Source organism: Mirounga leonina, unplaced genomic scaffold (assembly GCF_011800145.1).
Source record: "Mirounga leonina isolate KUSES-001 unplaced genomic scaffold, KU_Mleo_1.0 Mir_199, whole genome shotgun sequence".
NCBI lineage: Eukaryota > Metazoa > Chordata > Mammalia > Carnivora > Phocidae > Mirounga > Mirounga leonina.
This window is the reverse complement of record NW_023270498.1, coordinates 56,424-77,733: the sequence shown is the minus strand read 5'-3', so window position 1 is coordinate 77,733 and position 21,310 is coordinate 56,424. Positions and strand designations below refer to the sequence as shown.

Here is a 21,310-nt window from a genome sequence, read left to right as displayed (position 1 = left end):
CCTTTTAAGGCCGCGCGGCCGTTGTTCCGCCTGGGTTCCTCGCCGTTGTCAGTCGCCGCCTTGCACGCCGCCTGCGGAGCGGCTTCTGCGCGTGCGCGCCGCGGGGCACTGTGGGGCCGGCGCGGAGCGGCCGTGGCCTGTGTCCGCCCGCTGGGCTCGCTCCCGAGGCGGCCGTGGTTCTGTAAGTACCGCCGCCCGCGCGTGTCCCGTGCGGGCGAAGGTGCGCGCGCGCCGCGGCCGTGCGCCTCGGGGGACGTGGCTGCTCCGCCCGCGCTCGCAGCCGCGGCCTGAACCCGGCGGCCCCGGGCTTCGCCCTCCTTCCCGGCCCGAGGCCCGCGGGAGCGCGGTCGGCGCCCGGAGCCCCGGCGCGGCGGGCGCGGTGCGAGGGCTGCGGCCCACGTCTGAGGCACGAGAGGGCGCGGAGGGCCAGGCCTCCGGCGCGGAGGCGGGAATGTGCGGGCCCTGGTGTGCGCGCGGGCGGGGAGAGCCCTTCCCGCCTCGCTCCGGGCGGTTTGGGTGTGTTCCTGGGACTCGCCTGCTTTACGCCCTGTCCGCACGCGGGTGGGCTCGCACGCCCCGCCGGGCTCGAGAGTCGCGCGCTCTGCGGCCGCGCCGCCGGGCGCCCTAAGCCTGGTTTTGAGCGAGGGGACGCGCGGTGTCCTGGCCCCGGCACGAAGGCGTCACCCAGTCCAGCAGGACACGGGGTCACCCGCGTGTGCGTCCCCAGAGTACAGAGTGTTGCTGGCGTATCCGCGGCCCGCAGTTCTTGCGTTCCTGAGCCGCCTCCCCAATAACGTGTGAATCACCAAGATGCGCCCTTGCCCAGCGCCCTGCGGGGACGCGCCGCGGCCCGCGAGCAGTGCGTCATTGTCATCCGAGGTTCCTCGTGGTCCCGCCCGGCTGACGGTCGAGGCTTTCCGTCCCTGCGCCCGTGCCCGCCCCGTGCCCGCCCCGTGCCCGCCCCGTGCCCTTCCGTACTCCAGGCCGCCTTCGGCCCGGAGAGCCCTCCCTGCCCTGAAGCGGAGCCATCACTGCACTTCCGGAGCCACGGAGCAGCCCTGCCCGAGCGCCTCTCCTTGCTGCCCCTGCGTACAGAGTTCTTAGTCCCTAAGCTGTTACGCGGCTCTCCTCCTGTGGAACAAACGACCCCAAGGGTTTATAAACAGCCATACATTTGTGTAAGAACGGAACCCTGCATGACAACGATGGCTCTCTGGATGGTGAGTTTGCTGATGAGCTCGCTCGATTCCGAAACTGCCAGAGAGGCCTTGCATCAGTTGTACAATTGGAAAAAAGAAAGACTTGTGTTGAACAGCAAATGGAAACAATCCATTTCTACTTCCTGTTGGTAATTTAGTGCGTAGTAGTTTAGACTTCTTCACAAAAATTTGTACATAGTTTTTTATCTTGACCGCTGTCTATTTTGTACATCATCTCTTTATTTTGATCTTTGTTTATTTGGTACCCAGTCTTCCGTATGATTTTCGATGTACAGAAGTGCTGCAAATATAGGAAAAGATTTAAAATTTGATAAATTGGACTTCATAAAAATTTAAAACTTTGGGGTTGCAACTAGCACCATCAGGAAGCAAAAAGACAACCCGCAGAATGAGAAAATACTTGCAAATCGTATGTTTGAAAAGGGTCTGGTATTCAGAATACATAAGAGCGCTTACAACTCAATAAAAAAGGCAGACTAATTAAAAACTGGGCAAAGATTTGATTACACATTTCCTCAAAGAAGATAAAGAAATGGCCAGTAAGCACATACAGCAGAAAATCTCAGTGTCCTTAGCCGTGAGAGAAATGCAGAACTGCAGCCACAATGAGATGGCGCTTCACACCCTCTAGGATGGCTCCAGTCAGGACAGACAGTAACAAATGTTGGAGAGGACGTGGAGAAGTTGGAACCCTCATATAATCCTGGCAGGAATGTCAGCCGGTGCTACTGCTTTGGAAGACAGTTTGTCAGTTCCTTAAGGAGTTAAACATAGCATTATATGGCCTAGCAGTTCCGTTCTTAGGTGTATACCCAGGAGGAATTGAAGGAAATAATTAATGCCCGCACAGAAACTTGTACACAAATGTTTATAGTAGCATTATTCATACTAGCCAGAAGGGGTAAACAAAATGTGATATATCCACTCAGTGGAATACTTCGGGCAGTAAAAAGGAATGAAGTACTGATACATGCTGCAACGTGGATATATTAGGTGCTGGGGTTGCTGTGACTAAGCACCACAAACTGGGCAGCTGAACAGAACTTTTTGGCTCACAGTTTTGGAGGCTAGAAGTCCAAAATCAAGGTATCGGCAGGGTTGGTTCCTTCTTAGGGCTGTGAGGGCTGTGCCTCTCATCTAGCTTCTGGTAACCTCAGGCGTTCTTGGCCTGCAGATGGTGTTCTCCCTGTGTCTTGACATTGTTGTACCTCTCTGTGTCTGTGTGTCCAAATTTCTCCTTTTTATAAGGAGTCCGTGAGTTTGGGGCCCACCCTAATGACCTCGTCATACCTTGCCATCTGCAGACACCCAATTTTCAAATAAGTCACATTCAGAGGGACTGGGGGTTAGGACTTCATCTTTTGGGGGGGACACAATTCAAGACACAACAATGGATGAAGCTCGGAAATATGGTAAATGAGAGACCATTCACAAGAGGCTGCATACTGTATGATGCCACATATCAATTGTCCAGAATAGGCAGCTCTGTAGAGACAGAAAGTGGATTAGTGGTTGCCTAGGGCTGAGGGGTGGGGGGAATAGAGAGTGATTGCTAAAATGTGTGTAAATTATATGTATGTGGGTGATGAATTGTATGCCTGTAAAGCTGTTTAAAATATAATAACAACAACAATACATAGTTCTTGTTTACTCACCCAGCTTACCCTAATGTCAGCATATTACGTAACTAATACAATTAGCTAATCCAGAAAACTAACATCTATACAAAACTATTAGCTAATTTACAGACTTCATTCAAATTTCATCAATTGTCCAATTATTGTGTGATAGGATAAAAAAATGCCATGTTGCATTTGTTTATCCTCTTAGCCTTCTGCAGAAATTCTAGTCTTTTTTTGCCTTTGATGACCTTGTCATTTTTGAAAAGTATGGGAAAGTTATTTTGTAGAATGTCCTTCAATTTGGACTTTTTTAAAAAAGATTTTATTTATTTATTTGACAGAGAGAGACACAGCGAGAGAGGGAACACAAACAGGGGGAGTAGGAGAGGGAGAAGCAGGCTTCCCACTGAGCAGGGAGCCCGATGCGGGGCTCGATCCCAGGACCCTGGGATCATGACCTGAGCCGAAGGCAGACGCTTAACCAACTGAGCTACCCAGGCGCCCCTCAGTTTGGATTTTCTGATTGATGAGATTCAGGTTATGCGTTTTTGGCAAGACTATTACAGAAGTGATGCCGTGTCCTCTGCATCATATCAGAGGGTACATGACATTGATAAGTTTTATTACTAATTAAGTCTGATCAGTTTGTTAGGTTGATATTTTAATTGTAAAGTTAATTTTTTTTTTCTTTTTAAATTAACAGATAGCTTGTGGGGAGAAATGCTGAGACTATGTGGAAGTTTATTTACCACACTCTCACCCACTAGTTTTAGGTTACAGTCTTGCCTACAGCAATTATTACTGTGGTGTTTACCTATGCTTTTATTTCTAGTTCTCTTTCTACATTTATTTTTATTATATATATATTTTTAGATTTTATTTATTTGAGAGAGAGAGAGAGTGTGCGCAAGAGAGCACAAGTGGAGTGAGGGGCAGAGGGAGAAGCAGGGAGCCTGATGTGGGGCTTGATCCCAGGACTCCAGGATCATGACCTGAGCCAAAGGCAGATGCTCAACTGACTGAGCCACCCAGGCGCCCCTCTTTCTACATTTATTAAATGGAATTCTGCTGTAAGGAAGAGCTGTCTTTTCTCCCCATTTTATTATTTATTTGTTTGTTTATTATTATTTTTATGTTTTACTTTTTTAAGTAATCTCTACACCCAGCATGGGGCTCAAACTCACCACCCTGAGATCCAGAGTCGTATGCTCCACTGACAGCCAACCAGGCACCCCTCCTCTCCCCAGTTTTTAATTTATTTTTTCAGTTGTTTTGTTTATATCAGTATGGGCTCATGGATTTTTATTCTATTGGTTTTAATCCATTAGTGTCATCATTTATTATGTGGCTCAAATTGTCCCCGATTTGGCCATTGAGAGCTTGTTGTAGGGAGCCTCTAAGATGGCCCCCTTGTGTAATTCCTACCTCCTGGTATTCAGGCCCCCTTGTGTAATCTCCTCTCCTTGAGTGTGGGCTGGATTTAGTGATGTTTCTAATGAATAGAAAAGGTGATGGGATGTCATTTCTGAGATTCGGGTAAGAAAAAGACTGGCTTCCATCTTGGGCAATCTCTCTTGCTGTCTCCTTCTCTTGCTTCCTTGCTCCCTCACTTCCTTGCTCTGATGGAAGCCAGCTACCATATTGTGAGCTGTCCTATGGACCGGCCCCTGTGCCAAGGAACTGAGAGAGGCCTTTTGGCAACAGCTAGTGAAAAACTAAGGCCCTCAGTCCAGTACTCCCCAAGATCATCTTATAAGCTCACTACTATCCAATGTTGTACTGGATGTTCTAGCCATATCTATAAAGCAAGGAAAAGAAATAAAATGCAGACGGTGGAAAGAAGTAAAAATGTTTTTATTCACAGACGACATGCTTGTCTGTACACAAAATCTGAGGGAGATTACAAAAAGCTTCTGGAACTATTAACACTTCAGCTGTTACAGATGCAAAGTCATCTACAGACATTAATTATATTTCTGTGTGCTAGCAACAATCAGAAATTGAAAAAACATTTTAATGCCATATACGGTACTATGAAAAATATTAAATGCTTCTGAATGAACTTGAGAAAAGATACGGAACACCTTTACACTGAAAACTACCAAACATTGCTCAGAGAAATTAAAGATCAAAGTAATGGCAAGAGAGGCTGTGTTCATGGATTGGAAGACTCAATGTTGTTAAGATATCTGTTCTTCCTGGGCGCCTTGGTGGCTCAGTCGTTAAGCGTCTGCCTTCAGCTCAGGTCATGATCCCGGGATCCTGGGATCGAGCCCCACATCGGGCTCCCTGCTCCGCGGGGTGCCTGCTTCTCCCTCTCCCACTCACCCTGCTTGTGTTCCTGCTCTTGCTGTCTCTGTCTCTGTCAAATAAATAAATAAAATCTTTAAAAAAAAAAAAAAGATATCTGTTCTTCCTGAATTAGTATTTTCAATGTAATCAAAATAAAAATCCCAGCTGGGGCTCCTGGGTGGCTCAGTCATGATCTCAGGGTCCTGGGATAGAGCCCCACGTCAGGCTCCCTGCTCAGTGGGGAGTCTGCTTCTTCCCCTCCTCCTCCTCCTGCTCATGCTCTCTCTCAAGTAAATAAAATCTTTTAAAAATCCCAGCAGGCTTTTTTGGTAGAAGTTTGCAAATTGATTCTAACATTTATGTGGACACACTGAGGACTCAGAATGGGCAGACCAACTTTGAAGAAAAACAAAGTGGGAGGACTCAAGCTATATGATTATAAGATATATTATGAAGCTATACAATGAAGAAGATATGTTGGCATAAAGATAGCCAAGTTATCCTGAAATAATGAAAGAATAGAAAAAATGAAATATGAAAATGAAAAAAGAAGACAGTACAGAAATAAACCCACATGTTGATTTTCAAAAAGGTGCTGCCATAAACTGAATGTGTCCACCTAAATGTCATATGTTAAATCCTAATCTCTAAGGTGATGGTATTAGGAGGTGGGGTACTTTTCAATTAATTAGGTAATGAGAGCAGAGCCCTAATGAATGGGATTAGTGTCCTTATAAAAAAGAAACCCTAGGGAGTTCCTTTGTCCCTTCTGTCATGTGAGGACACAGGAAAAAAAACACAGTCATCTATAAATTAGGAAGTGGGCCCTACCAGATACTAAATCTGCTTGTGCCTTGATCTGGGTCTTCCCAGCCTCTTTGTTGTTTGTAAGGTCCCCAGTCTATGGTATTCTGTTATAGCAACCGGAATGGACTAAGATGGACGCCAGAGCAATTCTATGGAGAATGGCTCTGGAACAATTAGATAGATGCAGAAAAAATAACCTCAACCTTGCCTCACATAAAAATGGATCATAGACCTAATTGTTAAATTAAATTAGAACTATAAAACTTCTAGAAAAAAAACAAAATCTTTGTAACCGTGGGTTTAACAAAGATATTTTAACTATAACTTAGGCATGAGCTATACAAGAAAAAAATCAATCTATTGGGCTTTATCAAACCATGAGGAAACTCTGAAGTGTGGAGAGAAGATGGGAGACTTGGGAAGGAATCTTGGGATCTGAAAATGACATGACAGTGAGTTCTCTTTTTGCTTAATATATCCTGGATTTGGTGCTGGAGAAGCCAACAACCTGGAAATACCAACGGGAGTTGGGAAGGGGAGGAGCCCCAACAGAAGCCTGTTCTCTTTCACCCAAGGACCAGGAATGGGGCAACTTAGCAAGACAGAAAAATTATAAGCAGTAACTGCTTTACTATATTCAAACACCATGGAACAAAATGGGGCCCCATCCGCATTAGCAAAGGTTAAGTGGGGAGCCTAGACTTTTATGATAGCCATGTTGTAAAGAGGCAATCCTCCATCCTTGCTGGGGTGATGTCAGAGAAGGCCCAGAGGAGATGGGATTGTCGTGCCCCCCCACAGTGATGATACCTTTTCTCGCTCACAGTGAAGGCCACATGGGGAGCAGTTACAAGGTATTCCTTACCCTCTGTATTGGTGTTCTCTAGAGAAACTAGGGGTTGGGGTGGGAAAAGGGAGATATATTTATTATAAGATACTGGCTTATGGGATTATGGGGGCTGAGAAATCCCATGATTGGCTCTGTACAAACTGGAGACCCAGGAGAGCTGGTGGTGTGGTTTGAAGGCTGAGTACTGGAGAACTAATGCTGTGGATTCCAGTCTGTGTCTGAAGGCCTGAGAACCAGGAGCACTGAGTGCGGAAGATTGATGTCTTAGTTCAAGCATTTAGGCAGAGAGCCAATTTAACTTTCCTCCACTTTTTTTGTTCTGTTTAGGCCCTCAACAGATTGGATATTACCATCCACATTGGGGAGGATCATCTGTTTTATTCAGTCCCATCAATTCAAAGGCTAATCTCTTCTGGAAACACCCTTACAGATGCATTCAGAAATAATCTTTAACCAGCTACCTGGGCATTTTGTGGCCCAGTCAAGTTGACATAAAAATTAACCATCACATTCTTGCAGCCAGGGTGATGGACTTTCATCTTCACTTAGCTGTAATAAGGTGGGGTCTTCCTTCTTGTGCTTGTGTGATGTCAGAGGAGGCCAACAACCTGGAACTGTGAGAAATAAATCTCTGTTGTTTACAAATGTAACTCAGAATTCTCTATACAGTGAAAATATTCTTCTGGAATAAAATGGAAATCAAGACATTCTCTGATGAAGGAAAACTAAGAGGATTTGTCACCAGAAGATCTGCCCATTCAAAAAAAGAAAAAGAAAAAGAAAAAGAAAAAGAAAAAAAAGCTAAAGGAGTTTCTTCAGTTTGAAAGGAAATGATAAAAGAAGGAATCTTGAAACATCAGGAAGGGATATAGAACAGTAGAAAGAGTAAATATGTAAGTTAACACGATGAGATTTTTTTTTCTCTCGTTGAGTTTTCTAAATTAAATTTAATGGTTGAGGCAAAAATTGTAACATTGTCTGATATGGATCTCAAAGCATGCAGGGGGAATCTTTAGGACAACTGTATTATAAATGACACAGGATAAAAGAACTTAAAGGATTGTAATGTTTTTACATTTCACTTGAACTGGTAAAATGTTGACACCAGAGTGCTGTGAAAAGTTATGTATGTGTAATAAAAAACCTAGAGAGCAATTGCTAAATGTCTATTCAAAGAGATAAATTCAAAAGCACTATTGATAGAAAAAATGGAATTCTGACAAAAGGTACAAGGAAGGCAGAAAAAGAAAACAGACTGATGAAGAACAGAGGAAAGAAACAAAATGAAACAAAAACCCCACTGAAGTCCTAGTATATCAATAATTACATTAAATGTAAATATCAGAATATGCCTATTACAAGAGAGGGACAGAGTGGATAAAAATATATAGTCCCCACAAGAAAACTCAGTTCAAAAGTAATAGTATAGGTAGGCTGCAAATAAAAAGATGGAAAAAGATATGCAATGCAGACAGTAATCAAAAGGAAGCAGTAGTATTGCCAGGTAGATTCCAGAGCAAAGAAAATTACAGGGACAGAGAGGAGCATTTCGTAATTATAAAAAGGTCAGGCTATCAAGACATAGCAATCCTAAATTTGTATGCACTAAACAATGGAGCTGCAAAATATGTAAAGCAAATATAGAACTGGGAGGAGAAATAGACAAATCCATGATTATATTGGAGACATCACTACCCCTCTTCCAACAATATATTGAAGTACCCAGAAAATCAGCAACGATACATAACAACTCAATGGTACTGTCAATCAACAGGGTTCAACACACACAATACAGCAATAGCAAAATAGGCATTTATTTCAAGTTTTCATGGACAGTTTACCAAGATAGACCATTTATCACACTAGGACCATAAAACAAGCTTCAACATATTTAAAATAATTGAAATCATACTGTGTGTGTTCTCACCACAATGGAATCAACTAGAAATCAGTAACAGAAAGATAACAGGAAAATCTTGGAACAGTTAGAAAATAAAGAACAATTTGCTAAATAATTTATGAGTTAAAGAAATTTCAAAGGATAATAAAAAAAAGCATATTGGACTGAATGAAAATGAAAGCAAAATATACCAAAATATGTGGGATGTAGTGAATGTAGTACTAACAGGAAATTTTATAGCTCCAAATTCTTACATTAGAAAGAGGGAAAGTCTCAGGAAAATAATCTAACCTTTCAACTTAAGAACCTATAAAAGGAAGAGCAAGATAACCTGGAGGTGCAGAAGGAAGGAGACAAGAGAATCAATGAAATTGAAAAGATAAAAACAGTGGAGAAAATAAGATAGTTCTTTGAAAAAAATAGATAATATTGACAAACATAAATTGTTGAAAACAAAAACAGAATCTTGAAAGCAGCAAGAGAGAAGTGACTCATTACATAAAAAGGATGTTCAATAAGACTATCACCAGATTCCTCACCTGAAACTTTGGAGGCCAGAAGTCAGTGGGTTAGCATATTCAAAGTGGTGAAAGGAAAAACAACAACAACAACAAAAACTTGTAAGTCAAAAATCCTATATCCACCAAAACTGTCCTTCAGATGTGGAGAAATTAAACCCAAAGCTAGCAGAAGGAGAGAAATAGTAAAGATCAGAGATGAACAAAATATAGAATAGAAAAACAAGTTTTTGAAATTGTTTCTTGAAAACACCACCACCACCACCAACAACAAAAGACTAAGGAGGATTCTAGGAAGATGGTGGAGTCAAAAGCATCAGGAATCTGTTTCTCTGCCTGGACAACAATTGTACTGGCAGAATCATCTGATGTAACTATTTTGGAACTCTGGAATCTGTTGAAGGCTTGCAACTTTCAGGGGAAGGTTTGGATAGGAAATTTTACTTGGTTTCAGTTCTAGGATGGTAATAGCTACACATTGCCAACCCCCAGCCACTTGGCAGGCAGCTGTTCCTGGACCAACTTGCACACAGCTTGTGGGAGCCAAGCAATCAAGAAGGATTCTGCCCTCCAAATATCAGGGATCTTTCATCTGATCACTGATTGCTGCTTCTGAACATAGAGGTGCAAAGAGGCAGAGAGCCATTATTGCACCTTCCCAATCTGGCTCAAGTGTCTTACAGGATACTTACTCATTCAAAGGAAAAAAAAAAATACAACAGAATTTGTTCCTGAAAATGACTTATTGGCAGATAAATTAGGCAAAGACCCTAAAATAATGTTCTTAAAGATGCTAAAAGAACTAAAGGAAGATGTAGAGAAAGTCAAGGAAACAATGTGAGAACAAAATGCAAGTATCAATTAAGAGATGGAAAATCTAAAAAGAAACGAAAATGAAATTCTGGAGCTGAAACGTACAACTGAAATAAAAAAAATCACAAGGGGGCGCCTGGGTGGCTCAGTCGTTAAGCGTCTGCCTTTGGCTCAAGTCATGATCCCAGGGTCCTGGGATCGAGTCCCACATCAGGCTCCCTGCTCAGCGGGAAGCCTGCTTCTCCCTCTCCCACTCCCCCTGCTTGTGGTTCCTCTCTCATTGTGTCTCTTTCTGTCAAATAAATGAATAAAATCTTTTAAAAAAAATCACAAGGAATCAAAAGCAGATTTGAGCTGGCAGAACATAAAGCAGTACTTTAAGAAAAGACAATGGAAATTATTGAGGTTCAGGAATAGAGAAAGATGAAAAATAGCAAACACAATCTGGATGTCTATGGGAAACCTCCAAAAGCACCAATATTTGCACTGTGGGACTCTCAAAGAAGAAGAAAGAGGTAGAGAGAATATTTAATGAAATGATGGATGAAAGCTTCCCAGATTTGAAGAAAGACATGAATATAAGCATCCAAGAAGCTCAACAAACTCCAACTAAGATGAACTCAAAAAGACCCACTCTAAGATACATTATAATCAGACTTTCAAAAGCCAAAGAAAAAGGGCAAACCTTGGAAGCAGCAAGAGAGAAGACAATTGTCACAAACAAGTGATCATCAGGGATCATCTGCAGATGAGTAATACTTTTCCTGTCTCTTTGCCTTGTGATATTTTGTCGAACACTGGACATTTGAATCTAATAATGTGATAACTCTGAAAATCAGATTCTTTCCCTTCCCCAGGGTTTGCTGTTTTTTGTTATTTTTGTTTATTTTTTATTGTTATACTCATTCTGTGCCCAGGATCAGCCCAAGGTGTAGATTTAAATCTTAAATCTTCTTGTCTTTTTTCCTTGGGCATGCACAATCATTTTGTAATTTTCCCTGTATATGCAGGTGTTTTTGAATACCTTAATCTTTAATGCCTGGTTCCCCACCACACACACACACACACACACAGCAAAAAATGAAGGGATGAACGGGGTGGGGAAGGGCAATATAAAACACACTTTTAGGGACGCCTGGGTGGCTCAGTCCGTTGAGTGCCTGCCTTCAGCTCAGGTCATGATCCTGGGGTCCTGGGATTGAGTCCCACATCCAGCTCCGTGCCAGTGGGGAGCCTGCTTCTCCCTCTGCCTGCCACTCCCCCTGTTTGTGCTCTCTCATTTTCTCTCAAATAAAATCTTAAAAACAACAAGAAAAAAACCCCACACTTTTAAACAACCAACAGATTGAAGAGGAAATCACAAGGGAAATTTGAAAATACTTAGACAAATGAAAACAAAAACAACATACAAAACTCATGGGTTACATTGAAAGTGGTGCTAAGGGGGAAATTTATAGCTATAAATGTCTACATTAGAAACAAGAAAGATCTCAAAACAGCAACAAAGCTTTACAGCTTGAGGAACTAGAGAAAGAATATGCTAAAGCCACAGCTAGCAAAAGGAAAGAATAAAGATTAGAGCAGAGATAATGAACTAGAGTGTAGAAAAATGGCAGAGAAAATCAATGAAACCACAAGTTAGTTCTTTGAAATAACATAATTGACAAATCTTTAGCTGAATGGACTAAGAGAAAAGGAAGTCTCAAATTACTAAAATCAGAAATGAAAGTGGGGACATTACTATTGATTCTACAGAAATAAAAAATGAGAGTACATGAACAATTGTATGTGAAAAATTGAATAATCTAGATGAAATGGACAAATTTCTAGAAGCACAAAACCTACCAAGACTAAATCATGAAGAAATAGACAATCTGAATAGACTTCTTATTAATAAGGAGATTGAGTCGGCAATAACAAAAATCTCCCAACAAAGAAAAGTGCTGGTCCTGCTGATTTCACTAGTGAATTCTACCAAATATCTAAAGAAGAATACCTTTGCAAACATTTTCAAAAAATTGAAGAGTACACTTTGTAACTCATTCTATGAGCCTGGCTTACGCCAGACAAAAACTACAAGAAAAGAAAACGACAGACCAATGTACATGAAAAACAACAAACAACACTCAATGGTGAAAGACTGAAAACTTTAAGATCAGGAATAAGGCAAGGATGCTCACTTTCACTACTTCTATACAACATAGTAATAGAAGTTCTAGCTAGAGCAGCTAGGCAAGAAAAAGAAATAAAAGGCATCTGAAGTGGAAAGGAAAAAGTAAAATCTCTGTTTGCAGATGATATGATCTTATATGAAGATTCTGAAGATGCTACCAAACTATTTAATAAATGAATTCAGCTTAGTAGCAGGATACTATGTTAATACAGAATACAGTTAATACAGAAACCAGTTGCAATTCCATACACTAGCAATGAGCAAACTGAAAAGGAAATTATGAACGCAATTCTTGGGGTGCCCGGTGGCTCAGTCAGTTGAGCATCCATCTCTTGATTTGGGTTCAGGTCATGATCTCAGGGGTCATGAGATGGAGCCCTGTGTCGGGCTCTGTACTGGGCTTGGGATTCTTTCTCTCCCTCTCCCTCTGTCCCTCCACTTGTGCACTGTCTCTCTATAAATAAATAAATAATACATAAATAAATAAAAGCAATTCTATTTATAATAGTATAATAAAAGAATGAAATATTTAAGAATTAACCAAGGAGATGAAAGACTTATACAATGAAAATTTCAGAACATTGCTGAAAGAAATGAAGACATAAATAAATGAAAACCTATCCCATGTTTGTGGACTGGAGGACACTATCGTTAAGATGTATTACCCAAAGTGATCTACATATTCAGTGCACTCCCTATCAAAATCCCGGTGACTTTTAGTTTTCAGTCCATTCTAAAATTGATATGGAATCTCAAGGGATAGTGAATAGCTGAGGCAATCTTGAAAAAGATCAAACCTGGAGGACTCATAGTTCCTGATTTCAAAACCTACTACAAAGCTACAGTAGTCAAAATGGTGTGGTGTTGGTATATGATAGATGTATAGACCAATGGAATAGAATAGCTCAGAAATAAACCTGTACATCTTTGATGATAAGTGATGATGAGCATCATTTCATGTGTCTGTTGGCCATTGGTCTAATTTCTTTGAAGAAATGTCTGTTTGTGACTTCTGCCCATTTTAAAAATTGGATTATTTGTTTTTTGGGTGTTGAGTTGTGTAAGTTCTTTGTATATTTTGGATACTCACCCTTTATTGAAATAAGTCAGTCAGAGAAAGACAAATGCCATATGATTTCACTCATATGTGGAATTTAAGAAACAAAAGAAAAAAATAAAAAAATCAAGAAATAGACTTTTTTATTATTATGTTAATCACCATACATTACATCATTTGTTTTTGATGTAGCGTTCCATGATTCATTGTTTGTGTATAACACCCAGTGCTCCATGCAGTATGCGCCCTCCTCAATACCCATCACCAGCCCAACCCATCCCCCCACCCTCCTCCCCTCTAGAACCCGCGATTTGTTTCTCAGAGTCCATAGTCTCTCACGGTTCGTCTCCCCCTCTGATATCCCCCTTCATTCTTCCCCTCTTGCTTTCTTCTTCCCCTCCTGCTTTTCTTCTTCTTCTTCTTCTTCTTCTTCTTCTTCTTCTTCTTCTTCTTCTTCTTCTTCTTCTTCTTCCTTCTTCCTTCTTCCTTCTTTCTTCTTTCTTCTTCTTTCTTCTTCTTCCTTTTTCTTCCTTTCTTCAACATATAATGTATTATTTGTTTCAGAGGTACAGGTCTGTGATTCAACAGTCTTAAACAATTCACAGCACTCACCATAGCACACACCCTCCCCAATGTCTATCACCCAGCCACCCCATCCCTCCCACCTCCCACCACTCCAACAACCCTCAGTTTGTTTCCTGAGATTAAGAATTCCTCATATAGGTGAGGTCATATGATACATGTCTTTCTCTGATTGACTTATTTTGCTCAGCATAATACCCTCCAGTTCCATCCATGTCGTTGCAAATGGCAAGATTTCATTCCTTTTGATGGCTGCATAATATTCCAGTGTGTGTGTGTGTGTGTGTGTGTGTGTGTGTATACCACATCTTCTTTATCCATTCATCTGTCAGTGGACATCTTGGCTCTTTCCACAGTTTGGCTATTGTGGACATTGCTGCTATAAACATCGGGTGCACATACCCCTTCAGATCCCTACATTTGTATCTTTGGGGTAAATACTTAGTAGTGCAATTGCTGGATCGTATGGTAGCTCTATTTTCAACTTTTTGAGGAACCTCCATACTGTTTTCCAGAGTGGCTGCACCAGCTTGCGTTCCCACCAACAGTGTAGGAGGGTTCCCCTTTCTCCGCATCCCCACCAACATCTGTTGTTTCCTGACTTGTTAATTTTAGCCATTCTGACTGGTGTGAGGTGGTATCTCATTGAGGTTTTGATTTGGATTTCCCTGATGCCGAGCGATGTTGAGTACTTTTTCATGTGTCTGTTGGCCATTTGGATGTCTTTGGAAAAATGTCTGTTCATGTCTTCTGCCCATTTCTTGATTGGATCATTTGTTCTTTGGGTGTTGAGTTTGGTGAGTTCTTTATAGATTTTGGATACTAGCCCTTTATCTGATATGTCATTTGCAAATATCTTCTCCCATTCTGTCCGTTGGCTTTTGGTTTTGTTGACTGTTTCTTTTGCTGTGCAAAAGCTTTTTATCTTTTTTTTTTACTTCGAATTTTTTTTTTAATTTTATTATGTTAGTCACCATACAATACATCATTAGTTTTTGATGTGGTGATCCATGATCCATTTTTTTCGTACAACACCCAGTACTCCATGCAGTACGTGCCCTCCTTAATACCCATCACCGGGCTAACCAATCCCCCCTCCCCCCTCCCCTCTAAAACCCTGTTTGTTTCTCAGAGTCCATAGTCTCTCATGGTTCATCTCTCCCTCCAATCCCCCCCCCCATTTTCCCTTCTCCTAGTGTCCTCCATGCTATTCCTTATATACCACAAATAAGTGAAACCATATGATAATTGACTTTCTCTGCTTGACTTATTTCACTTAGCATAATCTCCTCCAGTCCCATCCACGTTGATGTAAAAGTTGGGTATTTATCCTTTCTGATGGCTGAGTAATATTCCATTGTATATATGGACCACATCTTCTTTATCCATTCATCTGTTGAAGGGCATCTCGGCTCTTTCCACAGTTTGGCTATTGTGGACATTGCTGCTATGAATATTGGAGTGCATATGGCCCTTCTTTTCACTACATCTGTATCTTTGGGGTAAATACCCAGGAGTGCAATTGCTGGGTCATAGGGTAGCTCTATTTTTAAATTTTTGAGGCACCTCCACACTGTTTTCCAAAGTGGCTGTACCAACTTGCATTCCCACCAACAGTGTAAGAGGTTTCCCCTTTCTCCACAACCTCTCCAACATTTGTTGTTTCTTTCCCTGTCCATTTTTGCCATTCTGACTTGTTAATTTTAGCCATTCTGACTGGTGTAAGGTGGTATCTCAATGTGGTTTTGATTTGGATTTCCCTGATGGCTAATGATGATGAACATTTTTTCATGTGTCTGTTAGCCATTTGTATGTCTTCTTCAGAGAAGTGTCTTTTCATATCTTCTGCCCACTTTTTGACTTGATTATTTGTTTTTTGGGTGTTGAGTTTGAGAAGTTCTTTATAGATCTTGGATACCAGCCCTTTATCTGTAGTGTCATTTGCAAATATCTTCTCCCATTCTGTGGGTTGCCTCTTTGTTTTGTTGACTGTTTCCTTTGCTGTGCAGAAGCTTTTTATCTTGGTGAAGTCCCAAAAGTTCATTTTTGCTTTTGTTTCACTAGCTTTTGGAGATGTATCTTGAAAGAAGTTGCTGTGGGTGATGTCAAAGAGGTTACTGCCTATGTTCTCCTCTAGGATTTTGATGGACTCCTGTCTCACATTGAGGTCTTTCATCCACTTTGAGTTTATCTTCGTGAATGGTGTTAGAGAATGGTCGAGTTTCATTCTTCTGCATGTGGCTGTCCAATTTTCCCAGCACCATTTATTGAAGAGACTGTCTTTTTCCCATTGCGTATTTTTTCCTGCTTTGTCAAAGATTATTTGACCATAGAGTTGAGGGTCCATATCTGGGTTCTCTATTCTGTTCCATTGGTCTATATGTCTGTTTTTGTGCCAGTACCATGCTGTCTTGGTGATCACAGCTTTGTAATATAGCTTGAAATCGGGAACGTGATGGCCGCAGGTTTGTTTTTCTTTTTCGACATTTCCTTGGCGATTCGGGGTCTTTTCCGATTCCATACAAATTTTAGGATTGTTTGTTCCAGCACTTTGAAAAATGTCATTGGAATTTTGATTGGGATGGCATTGAAGGTATAGATTGCTCTGGGTAGCAGAGACATTTTAACAATGTTTATTCTTCCAATCCATGAGCATGGAATATTTTTCCATCTTTTTGTGTCTTCTTCAATTTCTTTCATGAGTGTTTTGTAGTTCCTAGAGTATAGATCCTTTACCTGTTTGGTTAGGTTTATTCTGAGGTATCTTATGGTTTTTGGTGCTATTGTAAATGGAATCGTTTCTCTAATTTCTCTTTCTACCATTGCGTTGTTAGTGTATAAGAAAGCAACTGATTTCTGTGCATTGATTTTGTATCCTGCCACTTTACTGAATTGCTGGATGAGTTCTAGTAATTTGGGGGTGGAGTCTTTTGGGTTTTCCACATGAAGTATCATGTCATCTGCAAAAAGAGTTTGACTTCATCTTTGCCAATTTGAATACCTTTTATTTCTTTTTGTTGTCTGACTGTTGTGGCTAGGACTTCTAATACTATGTTGAACAATAGTGGCGAGAGTGGGCATCCTTGATGTGTTCCTGATCTTAAGGGAAAGGCTCTCAGCTTTTCCCCATTGAGGATGATATTCGCTGTGGGTTTTTCATAGATGGATTTTATGAACTTGAGGAATGTTCCCTCTATCCCTGTAGTCTGAAGAGTTTTAATCAGGAAAGGATGTTGTCTTTTGTCAAATGCTTTTTCTGCATCAATTGAGAGGACCATATGGTTCTTCTCCCTCTTCTTATTAATGTGTTCTGTCACACTGATGGATCTGCGAATGTTGAACCACCTTTGCGTCCCGAGGATAAATTCCACTTGGTCGTGGTGGATGATCCTTTTAATGTATTGTTGGATCCTATTAGCTAGGATTTTGTTGGGGATTTTGGAATCCATGTTCATCAGGGATATTGGCCTGAAATTCTCCTTTTTGATGGGGTCTTTGCCTGGTTTGGGGATTAAGGTAATGCTGGCCTCATAGAATGAGTTTGGAAGTTTTCCTTCTGTTTCTATTTTTTGAAACAGCTTCAGTAGAATAAGTATTATTTCTTCCTTGAATGTTTGGTAGAATTCCCCAGGGAATCCATCAGGCCCTGGACTCTTGTTTTTTGGGAGGTTTTTGATCACTGCTTCAATCTCGTTACTGGTTATTGGCCCATTCAGGTTGTCAATTTCTTCCTGTTTCAGTCTTGGCATATAGGTTTCCAGGAAGGCCTCCATTTCATCCAGACTGCTCAGTTTATTGGCATATAGTTGTTGATAATAATTTCTAATAATTGTTTCTATTTCCTTGGTGTTAGTCGTGATCTCTCCCCTTTCATTCATAATTTTATTAATTTGGGTCCTTTCTCTTTTCTTTTGGATAAGTCTGGCCAGTGGTTTATCGATCTTATTCTTTCAAAGAACCAACTTCTAGTTTCGTTGATCTGACTACTGTGTTTCTGGTTTCTAATTCATTGATTTCTGCTCTAATTTTAATTATTTCTCTTCTAATGCGTGGCTTAGGCGTCGTTTGTTGCTTTTTCTCTAGTTCTTTAAGGTGTAGAGTTAGTTGGTGAATTCGGGATTTTTCTATTTTTTTGAGTGAGGCTCGGATGGCTATGTATTTCCCCCTTAGGACCGCCTTTGCAGTATCCCATAGGTTTTGGACTGATGTGTTTTCGTTCTCATTGATTTCCATGAATTGTTTAATTTCTTCTTTGATTTCCTGGTTGACCCAAACATTCTTGAGCAGAGTGGTCTTTAGCTTCCCAGTGTTTGAATTTCTGCCAAATTTTTTCTTGTGATGGAGTTCCAGTTTTAAAGCATTGTGGTCTAAGAATATGCAGGGAATAATCTCAATCTTTTGGTATCGGTTGAGACCTGATTTGTGACCCAGTATGTGGTCTATTCTGGAGAAAGTTCCATGTGTGCTCGAGAAGAATGAGTATTCTGTTGTTTTAAGGTGAAATGTTCTGTAAATATCTATGAGGTCCATCTGGTCCAATGTATCATTCAAAGCTCTTGTTTCCTTGTTGATTTCCTGCTTAGATGATCTGTCCATTGCTGAGAGTGGAATATTGAGGTCTCCTACAATTAACGTATTGTTATCAATATGACTCTTTATTTTGGTTAACAGTTGGCTTATGTAGATGGCTGCTCCCATGTTGGGGGCCTAGATATTTACAATTGTTAGATCTTGTTGGATAGACCCTTTAAGAATGACATAGTGTCCTTCTGTGTCTCTAATTACAGACTTTTGTTTAAAATCTAATTTGTCTGATATAAGAATTGCTACCCCAGCTTTCTTTTGAGGTCTGCTGGCATGGAAGATGGATCTCCATCCCTTCACTTTCAGTCTGGATGTATCTTTAGGTTCAAAATGAGTCTCTTGTAGGCGGCATATGGTTGGGTCCTGTCTTTTTATCCAATCTGCAACCCTGTGCCATTTTATGGGAGCATTTCAGCCATTCATGTTGAGAGTGATTATTGAAAAATATGAATTAATTGCCATCATGTTGCCTGTGAAGACCTTGTTTTTATAGATTGTCCCTGTAAATTTCTGTTGTATATCACTCTTGGGGTCTTTCTCCTTTTATAGAACCCCCCCTTAATATTTCTTGCAGGTCCGGCTTAGTGGTCACAGACTCTTTCAGTTTCTGCTGGTCGTGGAAGCTCTGCATCTCTCCATCCATTCTAAATGAAAGCCTTGCCAGATAAAATATTCTTGGCTGCATGTTCTTCTCATTTAGTACTCTGAATATGTCTTGCCAGGCCTTTCTGGCTTGCCAGGTCTCTGTGGATAGGTCTGACCTTCTTCTTCTTCTTCTTTTTTTTTTTTTTTTTTAAGATTTTATTTATTTATTTGACAGAGAGAGACACAGCGAGAGAGGGAACACAAGCAGGGGAGTGGGAGAGGGAGAAGCAGGCTTCCCGTGGAGTAGGGAGCCCGATGCAGGGCTCGATCCCAGGACCCTGGGATCATGACCTGAGCCGAAGGCAGACACTTAATGACTGAGCCACCCAGGCGCCCCAGGTCTGACATTATTCTGATGTTCCTTCCTCTGTACGTAAGGAATCTCTTCCCCCTAACTGCCCTTAAGATGGTTTCCTTGGTTCTAAGATTTGCAAGTTTTACTGTTAGATGCCGGGGCGTTGGCCTGTTTTCCTTGATCTTGGGAGGGGTCCTCTCTGTCTCTAGGACACGAATGTTTGTTTCATTCCACAGATTAGGGAAGTTCTCAGCTACGATTTGCTCAAATACATCTTCTAGTCCTCTGTCTCTCTCCACTCCCTCCAGGATTCCAATATTCTGACATTGGAACGCTTCATGGTGTCACTTATTTCTCTGATTCTATTTTCATGGATTCTGAGTTGTTTTTCCCTGGCTTCCTCTTTTCCCTTTTTATCTATTATATTGTCTTCCAGGTCGCTTATTCGTTCTTCTGCCTCAGTTACCCTAGCTGTTAGATTATCTAGATTGAATTGGATCTCATTGATAGCATTTTTAAGTTCTGCCAATTCACCTTTCATTTCTGCCCTTAGAGACTCTATGTTGCCATTAATTGATTTCTCCATTCTAGCCATTGTCTTCACAATTGCTAGCCTGAATTCCATCTCTGACATTTTGGTTATATCTGCATCCATTTGTAAATCTGCAGCATAAGTCATAATCTCTGAGACTTTTCTATTTTGGGGGCTCCTCCTCCTAGTCATTCTGTTGATGGGTGTTTGAGGGAATGTACAGAGTCCAAATTATTGACCAGAACCCAAGCAAGATGCACCTGTTTTCTTGGGACCTTAGGGTTGCTGGCCTCTTGTTTTCCCAGCCTGTCTTCTGCGGGAGGGGCTTGCCACGCTGTTACTCAGGCAACCCTGTTTGGGCGGAGTTGCCCTTCCCCCCTGTGGGGGGGATGGGCTCAGCGGGAATCAGTTTTTGGGGCTTTTGTTCTCTGGCAGCTTTCCCTGGCAGCTTTCCGCGTCTTTTCTATGAGTCAGAGCAGAAGAGACCACTTCCGACCCTCTGCCTCAGAGCAGAGAGATCGCAATCTGCTCTTCAGTGAGCTCTCCAGGCCACACCGTCTCCGTTTCTGTCTGTGCTGCTATAAACTGCAGTGGCCTGGGTTGTGCGCCCCTCCACAGCGCCCCCAGTCCTGCCTCCAGGGCACGTCTCTGCCCTTTGTGCTTCTAAAACCGCCAGCCGCTCCCAATTTGTGCAGGTGACCCCGCCACTCCAGGTTTCCACCCCGGGGGCTGCCCTAAAGTCCTTCCCCCACCGCTACTGGTCTGCGAATCTGTGCCCCGTCCCCAGCACGCGAGGCTGTCACTCACCGGCGGTGTAGGATCCCCACGGCCAGGCACGCTCCGCTGCCATTTATCCTCAGATATCTGCCCGCGGAATCACGGCTCCCTGCTTCGTACCTCAAAACCAACCACCTACGGAGCGCCTGGGTGGCTCAGTTGGTTAAGCGACTGCCTTTGGCTCGGGTCATGATCCCAGGGTCCTGGGATCGAGTCCTGCATCAGGCTCGCTGCTCAGCGGGGAGCCTGCTTCTCCCTCTCTGTCTGTCTGCCACTCCCCCTGATTGTGCTCTTTATCTCTCTGACAAATAAATAAAATCTTTAAAAAAAACCAAACAAGCAAACAACCAACCGCCTGCAATATTCTGTTTGTAGAGATCCAGCTCTTCTTACATCTCAGGCTGGTTTCGTGGGTGCTCAGAGTGGTCTGGTAGATATCCAGCTCAATTCCGGGGACCCGTTGAAATAGGGTCCCCTACTCCTCCGCCATCTTTCCCCCCTCTCAGCTTTTTATCTTGATGAAGTCCCAATAGTTCATTTTTGCCCTTGCTTCCCTTGCCTTTGGCGATGTTTCTAGGAAGAAGTTGCTGTGGCTGAGGTTGAAGAGGTTGCGGCCTGTGTTCTCCTTTAGGATTTTGATGGA

General features: G+C 42.0%; 1 protein-coding gene across 1 annotated transcript in view; it reads left to right on the top strand.

Annotated features, from left to right (window-relative positions):
* The first annotated feature begins 208 nt into the window (after window positions 1-208).
* Window positions 209-21,310, top strand: part of LOC118024486 (up-regulator of cell proliferation) — a 69,494-nt gene continuing 48,392 nt past the window's right edge. Inside the window, exon 1 of the mRNA XM_035026416.1 lies at window positions 209-1,220. The gene's annotated coding sequence lies outside the window, so the exon portion shown is untranslated. The remainder of the gene's footprint in view (window positions 1,221-21,310) is intronic.